The sequence below is a fragment of the Drosophila obscura genome, unplaced genomic scaffold, assembly GCF_018151105.1.
Source record: "Drosophila obscura isolate BZ-5 IFL unplaced genomic scaffold, ASM1815110v1 contig_17, whole genome shotgun sequence".
NCBI classification, from domain to species: Eukaryota; Metazoa; Arthropoda; class Insecta; order Diptera; family Drosophilidae; genus Drosophila; species Drosophila obscura.
Genome location: NW_024542757.1, coordinates 2,276,422 through 2,292,833, shown reverse-complemented (window position 1 = coordinate 2,292,833; position 16,412 = coordinate 2,276,422). Strand labels below are relative to the sequence as shown.

Sequence of the window (16,412 nt, the reverse complement as noted above, 5' to 3'; positions counted from 1 at the left end):
GTGTGAGTTCAATTGAAAAATCATTTGAATGGAGAGAACACCTCAGGCGAAATTGATTCCCCTATCAAATATGGTGTGGAAGTGGCAGAGAGAACGGTTTACTGACAGTTCCATTGAAACATTTGAACATTTCTACGGTTTGACAGTTTTGTTTGCATAAATGAAAATATACAAATGAAACTGCCATAAAAGAACAGCTTGACTGGACATGACGGAATATATTGAAGAAGATTTGTACTTATTTTTCTTTGTTTAGACGAGCAGCTTAATGTCCACAGTGTTTTCTTTAGATAGCATTCTGGTATTCAGTCATGGATTATTATTTGCCATTTGCAGCTATAAAATGTAGAAAATGTTTTCCATTCAGTTAAATAAAATGAAATCATAAATATGCTATAAACGCACTAAATTTATGAATAAAAATCACTGTACAAACAATTGGGACTGTTGATTCCGTTGAGACTTAAATAAATTATCGTAAATTTCAATGAAATTGCCAGAAATTCCGGCCAGCTGTTGTTTTTCGTTTTGCAAGGCTATGCTTGAATTTTCATCGATATTTACCCACCTAAAATACTAGCGACCACTCTACGCAAATGAGATTTAATCACTAATTGCCAATCGGGGGCACATTTTTCGCTGTGGTTTTTGCTACTATTGACTGTTTGATCTGCTCCCCAGTGGCCTAATTTGCAAATATTTATTGGCACCGCAACAAATTGTGTGTGTCGCTAGGCGCATGGACACTCAGTTCTGGTTTATCGGGGAGCCACTGCCCTCAATCGGGGCATCTACTTTATTGGTCGGTACACTACTCGATCGGAATCCCTATCCCTTTTGCATCGTGGCCAATGGCCAAACTCCGTTGCATTGAAATCTCTGTGCCATGGGAACCAACTATTCCATTGGAAGCTCTGCTCTATGCTCTACTCCACCACTCCTCATAAAATCGAAACCTATCCCCTGGGAGTCGAGATAGAAATGGAAGCAGCAGCAGCACTTGGCCTGTTTGTCAGTTGGCTCATAATTTGTAAGCCATATGAGTGCAGTGCAGGAAGTTGGCAATTGGCCACCAGGCTGAAAGAGATACAAAAAGAGAGAGAGAGAGGAATAGCAAGAGGGAGCTTCAATTAATTACCTATGTTGGTATGTGTGTGTGTGTGTGTGCAGAATAGGAGAACGAAGTGGCATTTGCTGTGCCATGCCAGTGCAACTGGTCATAATATAATCAAGTCCAGGGCCAGCAGCTCAAGCTAATCAGCCATGGGGATATAGCCATTTATAAAAGCCAACAGAGAATCAAAGACTCTCTCCCTGTCTATTCAACCTGATGCCCTGTCCACTGCTCCCCAGTCTCATTGTGCAGCTGATAAAATGCAAATTTGCATTTAGCCAAAGCGATTAGAAGCAGACAGACGGACGGCAGCGACAACGACAGCGACAGCAAAAGCATTCGAGAGCAATAAAAATATTTGCCATGGCAGTTGCACCACCATTGGCTGAAAACAAAACTGAATTAATCAAGTGCGGGGTAGCGAGGGGTGAGAAAGAGGGGGAGGCGGTGTTCTTGTGGCAAGTGGCAAGTGACATCCGCTTGCTCGTCAGTTTCCGCAGGCAGGGCAGGCAGTCAGGCAGGCAGGCAGGCAGCCAACAGTCGGCAGCTGTTCTGTTCTGTTCTGGTCTCCCCATAGACCTCCGAACAACGGAAATGTTAAATGCCGCCAAGAGGCAAAAATCCGAATCCTCCTGCCTGCCTACCTCCGCTTCCCCTGTGACTGTCCCTGTGGCAGCAGTATCCGCTCCTGGCCCTTTTCACTGATCATTGATTGAGTTTCGTTGCGTTCCATTTGGTTCTGCCCATGGACCAGGTTTTGCCTACATTTGCCATTTCCCTTGCCTTCCCTTTAGACCTTATTCGTTTTTTTTTTTTTGCTTTTTGTGCGTCCTGTGCTTAATGCTGAATAGACATGTTGGCCATGTTTGTTGACCAGGCCAGCTGTCTGTCTCTCTCTCTCTCTCTCCCTCTATTTCCTTCACTCTTAGCTACTTATCTGTCCCTCTGTTAGTAAGTATGTATCTCTGTGACTGCATCTGTGTCGGTAAGTGACTTGCGACACAAAGTGCTTTTATTGATGTTCATTTGTTAAGGCAATTTGTAGCATTTTGTGACATTTATGCGTCTGGGCCATTTAAATGCCATTATGCAACTTGTTGTCAATCTATTTTTGTGGCAAGAGAGAGAGGTGTGTGTGTGTGTGTTCGTTCCCATGCAACATGGAAACAGGAGACAGACACTCAAGTGGCAGCCAATTGTTGACTTTCATTGAGTGCAACTTCTTGTTTAATTGCCAGATATACGACGAGTATTGCTTCCAATGAAATGTAGGTACACATGCACATGGCTCTTAGCTGATTGACGGCTAACATTTTGTATGATATAGTAGCCAAGAAATCAGGTTTATTTGTCTACATATACTGGTATACCTCTATTGAATATTATTTGATCTCCAAATGAACTCAATTCCTACTGCATTAATCAACTAAAATCACTCTCTCTCTATCTCCCTTTATTTGACTGCTCTGCTAGCAAGTATTCCCCAAAATCAAATCGAATCAATTAGACTTCCGTTCATAGCACCCAAAACCAGATGCAGATACATTTATACATACATATATCTAAATATTTACTTGTCAACAATTTGGACTACGAATTAAGTTCGGGTTTCAACAGCACTCAAATCTCCAATCGAAAACAAATCCACTGACCTGCCGCAACTTGATTTTGATTTCATTTTTTGTCGAATAAAAAAAAAAAAGAAATATGAAAAAAAAAATATATGCAGCTAAACGTAAACGACACTTGGCTTCAAATATTCCGTTTTAAATTACTGAAATATTTCGTTTAAATCTATGCAATATTTTCAGCAGGGGGGTGGGGGGAGAGGGTGAACCAAACAGGTTTGCTCTGGCTCAAAGTTGGGCAATCGGTGTTTCTTTTGGTTCTCTCCCACTCGGCCTGCAGTTCATATTCATTAATTTATCACTCGCTCTGAATTCGGGGTAACTCTATACACAGTTACTTGTATACCCACACACACACACACACACACACACACACACACACATATATATATATATATATATGTTAATGTATTTATGTCGGTTTGTGTAACCAATTAAGTGTGAAAAACCTTTTTTTTTCCTTTTATTTTATATATTTATAATTTTTGTTTTCTGTGGCGCTGCGGCCTTGCCGCTGCTGGTGGCAGTAACGGTAACCAGTAGGAGTCAACTCCTGGTTTTGGATTACAATGAATAATGGCTCGAAAGGCGTTGGCGGAAATGCCCGGGAAGATAATAATGAATGGGAGGTACTTGCAGGATAGCCCATCCTTGAGGGAAGTGAAAGGATGAGATAATGAAAAGTGAATGGAAGAGATGATTAAGGTTGCTCACTCCCTCTCTCTCTCTCTCTCTCTCTCTATCTATCTATCTGCTTGTAGCACATTTAAAGATAGCTTTTAAGACGGGAAAAGTTTAAAGAGCAGCGTTAAGGGCACTAAAAAAATCCTTAACTAATTGGTCTACAATCTTCCTCTTTATCTACGCTAAATATTTGTGTTAATAGTTTTTGTTTATCGATGAATTCCAGATTCTAATTTGTCTTACACACATAACTGTACATGCTAGTCTCTTTGCTGCATTTCATTTTGCAACACAATTCGTTGCAAATGCATTTTACTATCTCCCCATAAATTCCAAATTCTTAGGCTTCTTTTATTTCGAATCATTTCATATGCAGAGTCGTAAATTCCATTCAAAACTTTTTTTGGCGCTCAAATCTGTGTGCTATTTTTGTTGAATATTTTTGTTGTGGTTGTTGTTGCTGCTGCTGCGGCTGCATGCTGCATGCACCTTTATCTTGGTGCATTACGTGAGCTGGCTGCCTTGGCGGTAGATTCGAGTGCCAAGACTCGGGAGTGAGTCCCGCCAGGCGATGGAGAAACAAATCAATGTCTCTACCCCTCTGTTGCTGCCGCAGCCCCTATCTTTACCCTCTCTAACTCACTCTCTCTCTTTCTAATCCATCGATGAAATTGCATTCGCTTTGGATGTGTGTGTGTGAGTGTGTATCTGTGTTTTAATATGCGTTAAGCGTTGCTGCTGCCGCTGCTGCTTGTCGATGCCTGTTCCCTGTTGCTTTCCAAACATGCCACACTTCGATCTCAACTCCCTGCCGCCACCCTCTGCCAGCTCTCTGCCCCACTTCACCACTCATTCTCCTATTTGCAACACGCCCCGCAGCACTAAAACTTTTGCAAAATGCATTTGCGGTTGAAGTTTTTCCCTCTATTTTTTTGTTGCTGTTTGTTATTGTGGTTGTGTTGCATTTGTCACAAGTTGCTGTTGTTTCTGTTGCTGCAGCAGCAGCGGCAATGTTTGTGCAACGTGTTTGTGGCAGTGTTTGCCGAGCTTATATCGTGCTCTCTCTTTTTTTGGAGCGCCAAAGTTTGATTTTGGATTTTATGCAGAGAAAAATCAAATCATATGTTGAATAAATTGAAAAAGCTGCAAATAATTTAAGCTAAAATTTGCCAACAGAAAGTGCTTTAAAGGACAATTGAATGAGGCGCTTTATTGGGGCAGGAAGGGGGCCCACCGCACAGGAAATGTATCTTAAATCTACTAAAGTTTCCTTCCACTCGTAAACTGACAAATTAGTCCACAGAAGGGAAGCGTCTGGCTGGCAAACAGCAAAGGATGCTTGCTGCTGATTGAATTTCAAGAAAATCTACTTAGTGGAAAAACTTGAATCAAATTGCAATTTCCCGCTAAATGTGCTTCGTAGCTCGAACGAACCACCAAAGGACACTTTGACCAGCGTAATTTATTGGCCATATTTATAATAAAACATGAAGGAGACACTGCTGCAAAAATGAATTTTCCTTGGGTAAGCGCTGAGCAGTGAGAGGAATGAGTAGGAAAGCCGAGTTGCCTAGAGAAATTGAGAAATATTAAAAACCAGAGTCTCGTTGATGCGGTTTTTTTTTTTTTGGTTCAAAGTTCTGATCACAACAAAAGTTGCATCAATTTGTTGCCGCCGCTTCCTTTGCCGCGTGACTCTTCTGCTGTTGCTGCTGTTGGTGCTGCTGCTGCTGTTGCACTAGTGCTTCTGTTTCTTCTACGTCTTATTTTTTCCCCTTTATTTTTCTTATACTCGTACAACTTCTTCTTATTTCGTTTCTCTTCGCTTTTCTGTGGCTTTGGCGATTCATCTAAAAATAGCTTTTCCACACGCTTTCAGTGTGTTAAAAATAACATCATATTTTCCCCCCCCCAGTTCTGGTTGCACTTTGCGCTCAAATGGAAGAAATGTGTTGCAAGTTTGCGTGCACCCAGGGACCCAGGGCAGCGGTGTGTGGAGGAGGGTGGGGCCTGTAGCTAATAGTTAATAAAATGCCAGAACTTTAAGTGGCAGCCATAGAGCAACTCTTCCTCCCATCCTCTCACTCTGTCTCTGTCTCTCTCTCTCTCTGTCTCTCCGCTTCGATCCCTAAGCGGGGTGCTTTAATCAAAGTCAACAGCAAATGTACCTGTTAGCATGCTTCACGCACACACATACACACACACACACACACATTCATACGTATTTGTATGTATGTATGAGCACCTGCCTTTGACTATAGGTTGAGGTTTAGGTTGACTTTGCCTCACTGTCTCTCTGTGGCTCCTTCTGTTGTCTGTTGTCTGTGGCAGAGAGTTTAATGCCTGCGTGTCATGAATGGCATCGCAATGTTTCCACTTTAGGGCTTCCTTGCCACAAGCTCACACACACGCGCACACACACACAACACACACAGATACCGGCCACATCAGTTGGCTGATAAAATTATGACATATGAAACTTTGGCTGACATCAGACTTAAGCCCTGGCAAAAACCAAAGCATGCAAAGTCACTTTTTTTTTTTAGCCTTTTCTTTCGCTTTTGACTCTCCTTGCTGCCTCTCCTTAGTTGCCCACTCCTGTTGTGGCCATAAACATGCACACAACATGGATGACGCAGACCCCGATAAAGCGACTCCTCCGGAGCACTACGGTCCTCCTTCTTCTGCTCTTCAACGGGCACTTGATTAAAGTGGATAAGAGCCGAGCAGAGGACTGGAGTTTAGAGAGTGTGAAAGAGCTAGAGAAAGAGGGGTTTTTAGTACACCCCAAACGTGGTAAGAAAGCACAGGCGAATTTTGGAATTTAAGACGCTTAAAAGGAGTTGCAAAACGTCGAGAATTTGGGTAGCCAAAACGAACGAAATTGAAACTAGAATGCTAGAGAATTGGCGTTTCCAGGAAGGACATCTAGGAGATTGAGGAAAGGAAAGCTCGATTATGCCCTACCTTTTTCTTGCAGTGTCAGAAAAGAGCCATAGAAATAGTTAACGAAACGAAGTAGCATAAGTTTTTGGTTACAAAAACGACGTAGGTAGTTCTGTGGCAACAAAGCTCTGCCCCGGGTAATGGCCAGCCCAGACACATTAAGTATGCGCCACCGGGGCCTCATTTTGCCACACTCGACACTCGTGTGTCGCCTCAGCACAAAAGTTGTCGAGTAAAAGTCGAAGGACTCTCCCTGTACATTTGGTGTTTTAATTAAAATGAAATTAAGTATCCACTGGGAACACAAAGGGAGACGGGTGAGAGAGCGAGAGCCATTGGGGGCGGCATTGGAGTGAAGTTTGTGGCCGACCGAACACAACTGAACAGTGTCCACGGAATGTAAGCGACACATATTTAATACGCAATTGTAATACTCGTAAGTGGAATATGGGTCCAGCGGGCGAAATGCAATTACAGGTCTGTGTGTCGAAAGGAGTTCCTTGGATGACAAAAAGCGAACAAAAACTGATGGAAGGGAAATGAGAAATGAGTTGTGGGAATAAGTATACAAAACGTTGATTGGATGGTGTTTTCTTTTCAGTGGCTGAAGTTCTGATGAAGGAAAAGAGATGCATATAAGAATACGAATTCCGTATTTTATATTTATATTTATTTTTATATTTTTTGATTTTCTTTAAGTCTTTTATTTTCGTTTCTTCATGTTTTATGTGGGTGTTACCCATCTGCCTTTGTGTATTCTTCATTCGATTTTTTACGTACTCCGATTCCTGCTCTACATTCTCCTGTATCACTTCTTATTCTTCTTTATTTTCATCCATCTTCAATCTTTCTACACAGGACGTATCCTGTGTTGCCTCAACACTTTCCAGCTTGTCGTTTCCGTTCATTTATCTCTTCGCTATGTTCTAATCAAACTGTTACTCTTTTTTTAAGCACTCTTTTTGGCACTCTAATCCTCTCAAGAGTGTCTGATTAAGAGAGAGCCACAGCAACACGGGGAGAGCAAGCTGATGATGATCCGATTAAAGCTCTTATCGGTCACTCCTCCACTCTCTATTCCGTTCCTTAGTGCAGCTGAAACATGCAACTTGAATTACGCTTAAAGAGGGGGGCGGTCAGAAGGAGGTTGAAAGAGTAAAATAAATTCTGTTAACAGCAGCGCCGCTGCCCCACAGAAAAGGGCAAGCCAAGCGGCAACAAAAGTTTCAGTTACAGTTTTTTTCCCCTGTTGTAAGCTCTTTCTCTTTATGCGAAACGGCAAGAATGACGGAAGGGGAGAGGCGGGAATGGAGGGTGAAAGAGTCGGGGCACCGACCAGGGCTACAAATTTTGTTGGCTTTGAATAAGTTACCCTACCATACCGGGCTCCTCCTCCCCCCCACCTTACCACAACCCTCTTATAAATAAAAACATATTTATGCAAGGCTAAGACCAAGGATAAGGATGATCCTTTTCGATGGCATTGAAAGGGGCTGGAGAGGAGCGGGGCAAGTGCTGCAGCAACTTGGCCAAGAACAAAGGGTACAGCGAGCAGGAGGAAACGGCTTGCTCGTGCTCATCTAAAGGGCATCTAAAGGGCCCTGCGGCCAGGAGCGAAACCAAATTTATTGCAGGTCGCGACGTATTTCCTTTATCTTTTTTGTTGCATTGTAATTAAATGTTTGGTCAAAAGCAAAACTTAAATTTTGTTGCACAGAAACAACGGCAGCAGCAGGCGGCAGGCGGCAACGCGAAAAAATCCCTGAAAACCAAATTGCAACATGCCGCATCAATTTCGTAATAAATTCTCAACGGAAAAAAAGAGCGAGATAAAAGGCAAACAAAAACAAAACAAAAAGAGTATATAAATAAATAAAAAGGTATTTGGCCTTGATGGTGGGCGTGTCGCGGTTCGGGGTTTGTGGTTCTTACGGTTCGCCTTCAATGTTGTTCTTTTGAAAATATTTTTGAGCATAATTTATTTGTTTTGTTGTTGGTTTTTTTTTGTTTTTGGCTTTTGTGGCTGGGCTTTTGAGTTTCTTTTGAAACGCCCTGGAAACATGCAAATTAACTACAATTTTGATATCATTTTTCGTATTGTTTTACGCTGCTACCATTTTGGTTCGAACTCTTTTTTTTTGTGTTTACTTTATCATCGAATGCGAAATTTATATTTGCGTTTGCATACCCTGTAATGGTGGAGTGAAGGGGTATATACTCGCAGATATAAGTGTGTGACAGGGAAGTACTGTAAGTATTTATTTATGTATATTCTTCAGGCACAAAATATATACTTTTCGATAAATTTCAATCAGTTTTCCAAACAAAATGCCGCTTTTTGAGCAATCTAGTGGGCAATTTTATCACTTATTTATTATTATTTATTTATTTATTTATTACTTTATTTATTTATTTTTTATTTTATTTTTTATTTTATTTTTTATTTTATTTTATTTATTATTGTGTGTTGCAGCTATAATCTGATTCATGGGTATGCCGCAGGTCGTAATACACTTGAATATAAACCTTCTTTTGTTTTCGTTTTGTTCTGCTGCTGTTCGCATATTTTGTTTGTTGCTTTCTGTGTGTTTATTTGTTTTTTTTTTTGTTGTATTATGTTATAAGCCGCTAATTTTGTTTAATTATGGATCTTTTTGATTGTCATTCTCCGTATCGGGGGAATGGGGCGGACTCCAAAGAATCGCCAAGAATCTACCTCTGATGTCATAATGTGAAGTCATGACTGGGACAAACAGAGAGAGAGAGAGAGAGATTTTGAGTAGGGTAAAGGTAGTGTTACAGTGCGTTTCAGTATGCACGTAGAGATATGGAAATTAATGCATTGCAATAAAAATCTTTTGCAGGGGCAGGTTCTTACACAGGAATTTAAAGAATAGTTTGATATTGATAGCAAAGTCAAAAGAAAACCCCTTAAAAATATAAAAATCCTATTCGACCGACTAGTTTTAATCGTTTTTCTATTTTATCCCTCAACGCACTTACACTTTAGCACCGCACTGTCTCCACATTGTACATAATTCCATTGCATATATTTTTGTCGTATATTTTCCGTGGCATCAACAATTATGCATTGCATTTCAAATGCTGCAACGACACTGAGCGTTTGTTTCCCTATCTGTGAATTTTCGCTGATTTCCCATTGTCGGTTGTCCGTGTATGCTGAAAAAGGGAAATTGAAAATTTGAAAATGTTTTTTGTTGTTGTTGTTGCAGCTGCAGTTTCAATTGTATTCAAATATTCGAGACATAAATTATAATTTTCTGAGCACAAAATTGTGCATAGAGGCCATAGACAGAGTGAGCACTTCCCCCTGCTGCCCCTTTGCCACTTCGCCCCCTTTACCACACCTCTTTGTGTGCAGTTTGTGGCGCGGCCTTGTTACTAATAACCTCAATATGAGATCTACACAAAAACACATACAATACGGCGCAAGTACGTATGAATATCTGTGCCTCTTCCTCTGGCTGTGCCTGTGCCACTGCAACTGCCACTGCCCTCGCACTCACCCACACATATTAGCCATCTTCCATTTGTTGGTAGCCTCTCCACAAGGGTAAAAGTCTTCAGGGGGTTCTCAAGTTTCTTCAAGAGTTTTCCCTTTTCGGTTTCACTTTTCACCAGTTCCGTTCTCAGAGGCAAATGCATGACGAACGGCCGCAAGTGATAGAGATGGAGTGTGTGGCCCTCGTCTGCGGGGTAGAGTGGAATATTTAACAGCTGCGGAGAGGCATCGTAATGCTTATGAGGCCTGATAATTAGAGTACAAATCTGTTTGAAAAGCTCCAGCGAACAGGCGAAAGTTGGGCCAAAACAAAGACATGGAAAGGGGGTGGAGTAAAGTGAGGGGAAGAGCTGCTCGCATATAAAGAGATGCGTGCCGTAACTGTAAAGAGATAAATGCAAACAAATTGATGATCCGCCAACATGCTGCTGCAAAAACAAATTACTAACAATTTCAGCCAGAGAACCGTTAAAGAGGAGCAACAATGAAACGAAACGAAACGAAACGAGAACAAGAGCAAGAGCAAGAAAGTTGCCCCGATCACTGATCGAAGCTACAGATACCCCCTTGGCAAGCCGTGGCACAGCTCCTTCTGCAAAAAGAGAATTAGCCCCCGTTCAAGGGTACACAAAACGATGCCAAGCCAAAAGTGTGCGTCCGCACAACGTTCATTAGCCGTGGCCCAGGCACATCTCTCTCTCTCTCTCTCGGCATTTCCGTGGCCATCTATGCCATCTAGCCATCTATCCGTATGGCTAACTATCTGGCTGGGCCCCCGTATCTATCAGCTACAAATTGTATCGAGTGCAATGCATAGAATTTATTGCTTCCTGTTCGCTCGAATGCCAAAACCCCAGCCAAAAACCGCCAACGACTCTGCAGCCAGCTGCTGGTAGTTGAAACTGGGACTGGCACTGGCACTGGGACTGCGCGGATTGAGGCTGATGCGGATGCCAAGGCAGTGGCCAGGGGGGCAGCAGCAGGGTCTCTGTGGCAGCTTGGACTTGGCAATTATGCCATTTGACATAATTCATAACTGCTGCAACTGCGCGCAACAGCGGCAGTGGCAACATCAGTTAGCTGCCACTGCAACCAGTTTTTGGTAGCAACTTTGATTCCAGATGCCTTTGTTATCATCAATTTATGCGAACGAAAGTTGTTTGAACTGCAAGTCGTCGTCGTCGTCGTCATCTGCTATTGATGGGTATCAGTGTGGTTCGAAGAGGAACACCAACACGAGGGAACGGGGCTCTCCCCGTCCAGTAGGAAACTCTGCCACCGGGCTGACCATGTTGCCTGCCACACTGCCACAGCTATTCCTCCTGGGAATCAGGTTAACTTCGCTCCGTGGAAAATCTTTCCCTTTCCGCGTCCTCTGCTGCTTCTTAATAAATTGACAAAAGTTTGTCATATGCATTGTTAGCTGGAAGAGCCCCTTGGGTGCCCCAGAACCCCATTCCAGAAACCCCCTCGAGGCTGGCCTATTTACCCGCTTCAGCTTTAGCCACAGCCACAGCGAGTGGGTGGCAGGCAAACTGCAACAGCAACAGCAACTGCAGTTATGCCACTTTGATGAACTTTTGTGGCAACTGTGAAAATGCTTTCTGTTGGTTTTCTATTTTCCTATTTTCACAATATTTTCCCCCCATTTTTTCTTTGCCGACAGCATTGCCCTTTAGCCTGGGTTACTAGGCAGCAGCTACTTGTTGGTCTATTTGGGTATATGGGTTAAACAGTGGCCGACATAAGGAAGGAACCAGATTTGCAATAAGTATTATAGGCCAAGAAATGAAAATCTCTTGTTAAAAATAGTTTATTCTATTGGATTTTATTTTTAGAATTGTTAAAGATTTATTTTCTAGCATATATACATACCTATATATGTATATCTATGTATATTGCTTCATCAACTGCACATCACAGAAAAGTTTCTTAAAATGAGAATTTTTCCGATTAACTTTCCAACTGCATTTGACACTCGGCTTTTTTGCTTTATAGCTCCGCCACGCACTGTACAAGTGTCATAGAAATATTCTTGCATTCTTTTGATTATTGCATCTTTGATAAAGTTTATTCAAGTACTTTCCGTCTGGAATTGGTTTCTTCTTTACACTTTTTCTCTCTTTCATCTGCAGTGCTTTACCAGAGAATTTTCCATTCGTCGGGAGGGGGGGGCCCCTATTTTCTGCCCCTCCCCAGCCATCTTCATTTCATTCTTTATGGAGTTTGAGACTGTGTTTGCTGCCTTTCATATTCTGAATTGAAACTTGCGCTCAAAGAACATTTGAAAATTGTTTGCCCACTGGGGTGGCATGGTGGCATGCCCCTCACATTTTTTTCTGATTGTGTGTGAGAAGAATTTAATTAAAGTAAACTCAAAGGCCAGTGGGGATGTTATTTACCCCAAATAGAACTCAGATGCAGAGAGCATGCCGACACACAACAAAACTTTGGCTCAGGTGTAATTGCCTGTGCGCAAACTTTTCGCAGTAAATGTGCATATTTACGCCCGTATTTTAAATATTTCTTTCCCAGTGAACGAACGAACATGCAACACGGCAGGCCGCCCCCTTTTAGTTGTTTCTGTTGCAATGTGTTCTAGTTGTTTATGCATTTTTCACATATTTATGCTCTGATGCCACATGCCGCATGCTCAGTTTCAGTTTCAACAGCACACACCACACACACACACACACACACAGTGAATGTAGCACAGGGGCAGAGTGAATCCGTCTTCATTTTTGTTTTATGGAAATGAATATATGGGGTAAAAGTTTTCAGGCACTTTTCACTTTTCATTGAAGCAGCAGCAGCAGCAACAGCAGCAGCATTGCATTGCATGCCACATGCAACAATCGCAAGCAAAGGAACCTTGTTACTTTGATTATTGTTATTTGTCAATGATTTAATTCCGATTGGACTTGATTGACAGACACTCGAAAGACACTTCCCTACCCTACCAATAATTTCACAGACATTCTGCAGTGGCTGCAACAGTTCAAGGTTGCATGTAAACACAATTTAAAACTTGGCCAACTAGCTGCACCTACCCCCCACACCACCCTATGTATGTATTTATGTATGCATATTGATTGACTATGAAAATCCATCATTACAACTACAATCAATCCTATAGTCTTAGCCTCCATGCCATTCCCTTGCTGCACTTCAGAGACAAAATTGCTTTTTACATGCATGGCCACAAAACTAATTACCAACTGAAAGTGTCAAGCCATTGGAGTGGCTGTTGCCGTTCTCTCTCTGTCGCTCGCTGCAACACTCAGTGCCCTCTCGGTTCAAGTGGCAGGTTGAAAAAGTTTGCCTGCCACAAAGCCAGCAGCAGCAGCAACAGCAGCAGCAGCAGCAGCCACAACGGAGACCTACACAAAACACTCATACGTAACTTTAAGAGCAGCAGACAACATGAGCAATTTACGAACAAAAAAAAATTAAACAAAAAAAAAAGAAACAAAAAACAAATGGAAGAGGCAGTTGTTTGTGTTTGTGGTATGAACTTGATAATACCCTGGAAAGTCAAAGCTGCTGATAATCGTAGAGCTTTGATTTATGCACGATTAATAGCAAACAAACTTTTCATGTGAACAAATGGGGGGATTCAGGAAAGTTTTCCCCAATTAAACCCTCACTATTCAACGGATTGCAATGAAACGACTGCTAAAGTACCTCGTAAAAAAATCTATTTCTACGGCATAGGTGGAAATTGGTTGTAAATCTGTGACAAACAATGACCATAAAACGTGTTTGTGTTTGCTTTATCTCTTTTCTATTGAGATTTATTGAGAGAGTTTTTTACTAAGACATGCGACATTTTATTCCTATGAAAATTGTATTTCTTAGTTTTCGCTGTACATATTTTACATGCAATCTGCACTTTAATCAGCAAGACCTGTGCCAACACCAAAAATCTTTCAAATTAAGTCGCTTCTTCGTCCAAATTCATTCCAGCGAATGATTTTATCATTGCTATTCCTTATGCTGCGCCAAGTCAAACATTTTATGACCAAGCAGGAGGCTTCGTTTCGGCTGCCTTCCCACAGGAAAACACCCCAATGTAAGGGTATAAAAAAGGGAAATATATAAAAAAAAATTTTATTTTGTAGGCAAACAAAAGCTAAAGAAAATTCACAGAAAAAAATTAAACCAATTTTTCTATTTTCGGTTGTTGTTGTTTTTTTTTACGTTGTTGCTGTTGAAAAATGGCTGCAACATAAAAATTGACCTCAGCGACAAAAGGCGGCCAAACGACGACGACGATGGCAACGACAACGGCAACGGCAACTTTAGGAAGCAAATACAACATTCATGAGGGGGAGGGGGTAGAGCAGGGGCTAGGGGCAACACACACTCAAAAGTGGAGCAGCAATTGCAAACTGGCCCCCAAGACCAAAGCAGCAGCAGCAGCAGCAGCAGCAACAGCAGCAACAAACGCGATCAACGACCAACACAGCAGAGAAAGGGGGAGAGATATATTTGGAGAGACTCTGGGGCATGGGGCATGCAACAGAGATAGACAGAGAGAGAGAGAGACGAGTGTCGTCGTGTCTTTGGTGGGCAGACAAATTACAGTAGCCAGATTTTCTCGTCTTCAATGTTGTTTTGCATTTTGCACTCGAGCCACGCCTAATGCCCGCCCACTCCGCCTATTGTTGTTGCTGTTGTGGCATGCTTTTGTGGCTGTTGTTGTTGTTGAAGATTCTGTAGTTTTAGAGGCATTTGTTGTTGGTGTCGTTGAAGTTTCTGTTCTTGTTGCTTCTACTACACGCGCCAAACATGTTTTTGGTTTTGTTTTTGTTCTTTTTTTTGTGCTCATGTCTGTAGTTTATACTCGTATATATGTATATATTTTTTTTTTGTCTAATGCTCTGAAGAATGTGGTTTACTTTTTGGATGAGTTAACAAGCTCTGGCCGCACTACATGTGCTGCTTGCGGCTTGTAGTTGTTCTTTTTTATTTCTTGTGGTTGTAGTTGCAGTTGTAGTTGTACTTGCTGTGCTCTTGTTAGTCGCATTCTCGTTGCCACAAATTTGTCATAGAAAGTGTTTGCACTAACAACCCATACATCAGATTCGAGTGATAGTTAAAGTCAAAACATGTGACGTGACAGGTAAGGTGTTGGAATGGATGCATTTTCAGAACGCTGCCGGGCACCATAAATGTGCCAGAATTATGTTTGTTGTTTGATTTAATACTTTTCAAAATGACTAACAATATATTTTCACTTTTTCTTGTTTGTCATTATAGCTAAAAGCTTCTGTACAATTGGTTTGCCATAGACTCGCGACGTGTTTGTTTGGGTAAGTTTTGGATTTTATTTTTATCTCAGTTATGTTGACAATTTTGTGTTAAAAATCACATGAAATTATTGCTATTTAATCATGCGGTATTCTGTATATTTTTGCGTGCTCTTTTCTGTCAAGAGCAAGAGCCAATCGAATCATTTTCTGTGCCAATTGCAAAGAGTCCTCGTTCTCCTCGGCTGGAGCCACTCAAAACCCTCTTGTCTTCCTACCTCTCTCTTTCGTTTGGTGTGAAGTGCGTTGGCTTAACGGCAACTTTCTGACATATTTTATTTATGACTGCACAAAAGCAACAGCAAACGCACTGGGCCCATATGGTAATGAGGCCTAGTTCTGTTGGCCATAAACAGATTATCAGCAATATTCCAGCGCTCACTTTTATTGGCTTCTTGGCAGGCCATTTACCCAGAGACCAGCGAACAGCAAACAGCAAACAGCGAAGAAGGAAGCACAAGCTCAAGCACAAGCACAAGCAGTCGAAGCCCCCCATTCGTATTCGAATTCAAGTTGAGTCATAAGATGGCATTAGCTTGATTATTACTCTTGAGCGACTCTTTTTTAATACGCACTTGATGCTGCTGGAGCTGGCACTCTCTTCTGACGCTCTATGCTAAAGCTGCTCCAACACGATAAGTTTTTCACCGATGCCAAAGAAATGGGTGAATGTGTTAATGTTAACGAATAAAAACCATTTCTTAAGTGCACATTTATTGAGTCGCTGTTGCTCAGCTACAAAAATGAACTCACTGGAATGATCTGATGTCTTGTTTTGGTGGTTTACTTTGGCTGTGAACATTTGCCGACAATTAAATATGTAGAGCTTCGGTGAAAACCGTAGGGTGTACTTGTGGCCCATACAAGCTTGATTAAGGCGTGGCCCTATTTTCCGCTGACGTCTGTCGCACGACGGACTGCGGACGGGGGGCCCACGCCTTTGGAGATTTATTGCCGCGTGTGTGACTGTGTGTGTGTGTGTGTGTGTATAAGCTATGCTCATTCTCAATCTAAATCTGAATCTGACTCTGATGGTGACTTATTTATGTGAGTGGCGGCTGGCTGCTGCTGTTGCTGCTGCTCTCGAGTGGCGTGGGCAGCGAGCGTTTGCTCTTTTGACTGTTGTTCCCGTTCCCATTCGCATTCGTTCCATTTACATATACAACAGATACAAAACATACATACATATATTACATATATATATA

General features: G+C 41.9%; 2 long non-coding RNA genes across 3 annotated transcripts in view; one reads left to right on the top strand and one right to left on the bottom strand.

Moving 5' to 3' along the window:
- Positions 1–16,412, top strand: part of LOC111076557 — a 41,907-nt gene that overhangs the window by 13,992 nt on the left and 11,503 nt on the right. For both annotated transcript variants that reach the window (XR_005967547.1, XR_005967548.1), the window contains one exon: positions 15,158–15,210. This is a non-coding gene — a long non-coding RNA (uncharacterized LOC111076557). The remainder of the gene's footprint in view (positions 1–15,157; positions 15,211–16,412) is intronic.
- LOC111079478 overlaps positions 178–16,412 on the bottom strand; it is a 69,257-nt gene continuing 53,022 nt past the window's right edge. The window contains exons 5-6 of the long non-coding RNA XR_005967549.1: positions 9,376–9,552; positions 178–336 (exon numbers count right to left, since the gene is read on the bottom strand). This is a non-coding gene — a long non-coding RNA (uncharacterized LOC111079478). The remainder of the gene's footprint in view (positions 337–9,375; positions 9,553–16,412) is intronic.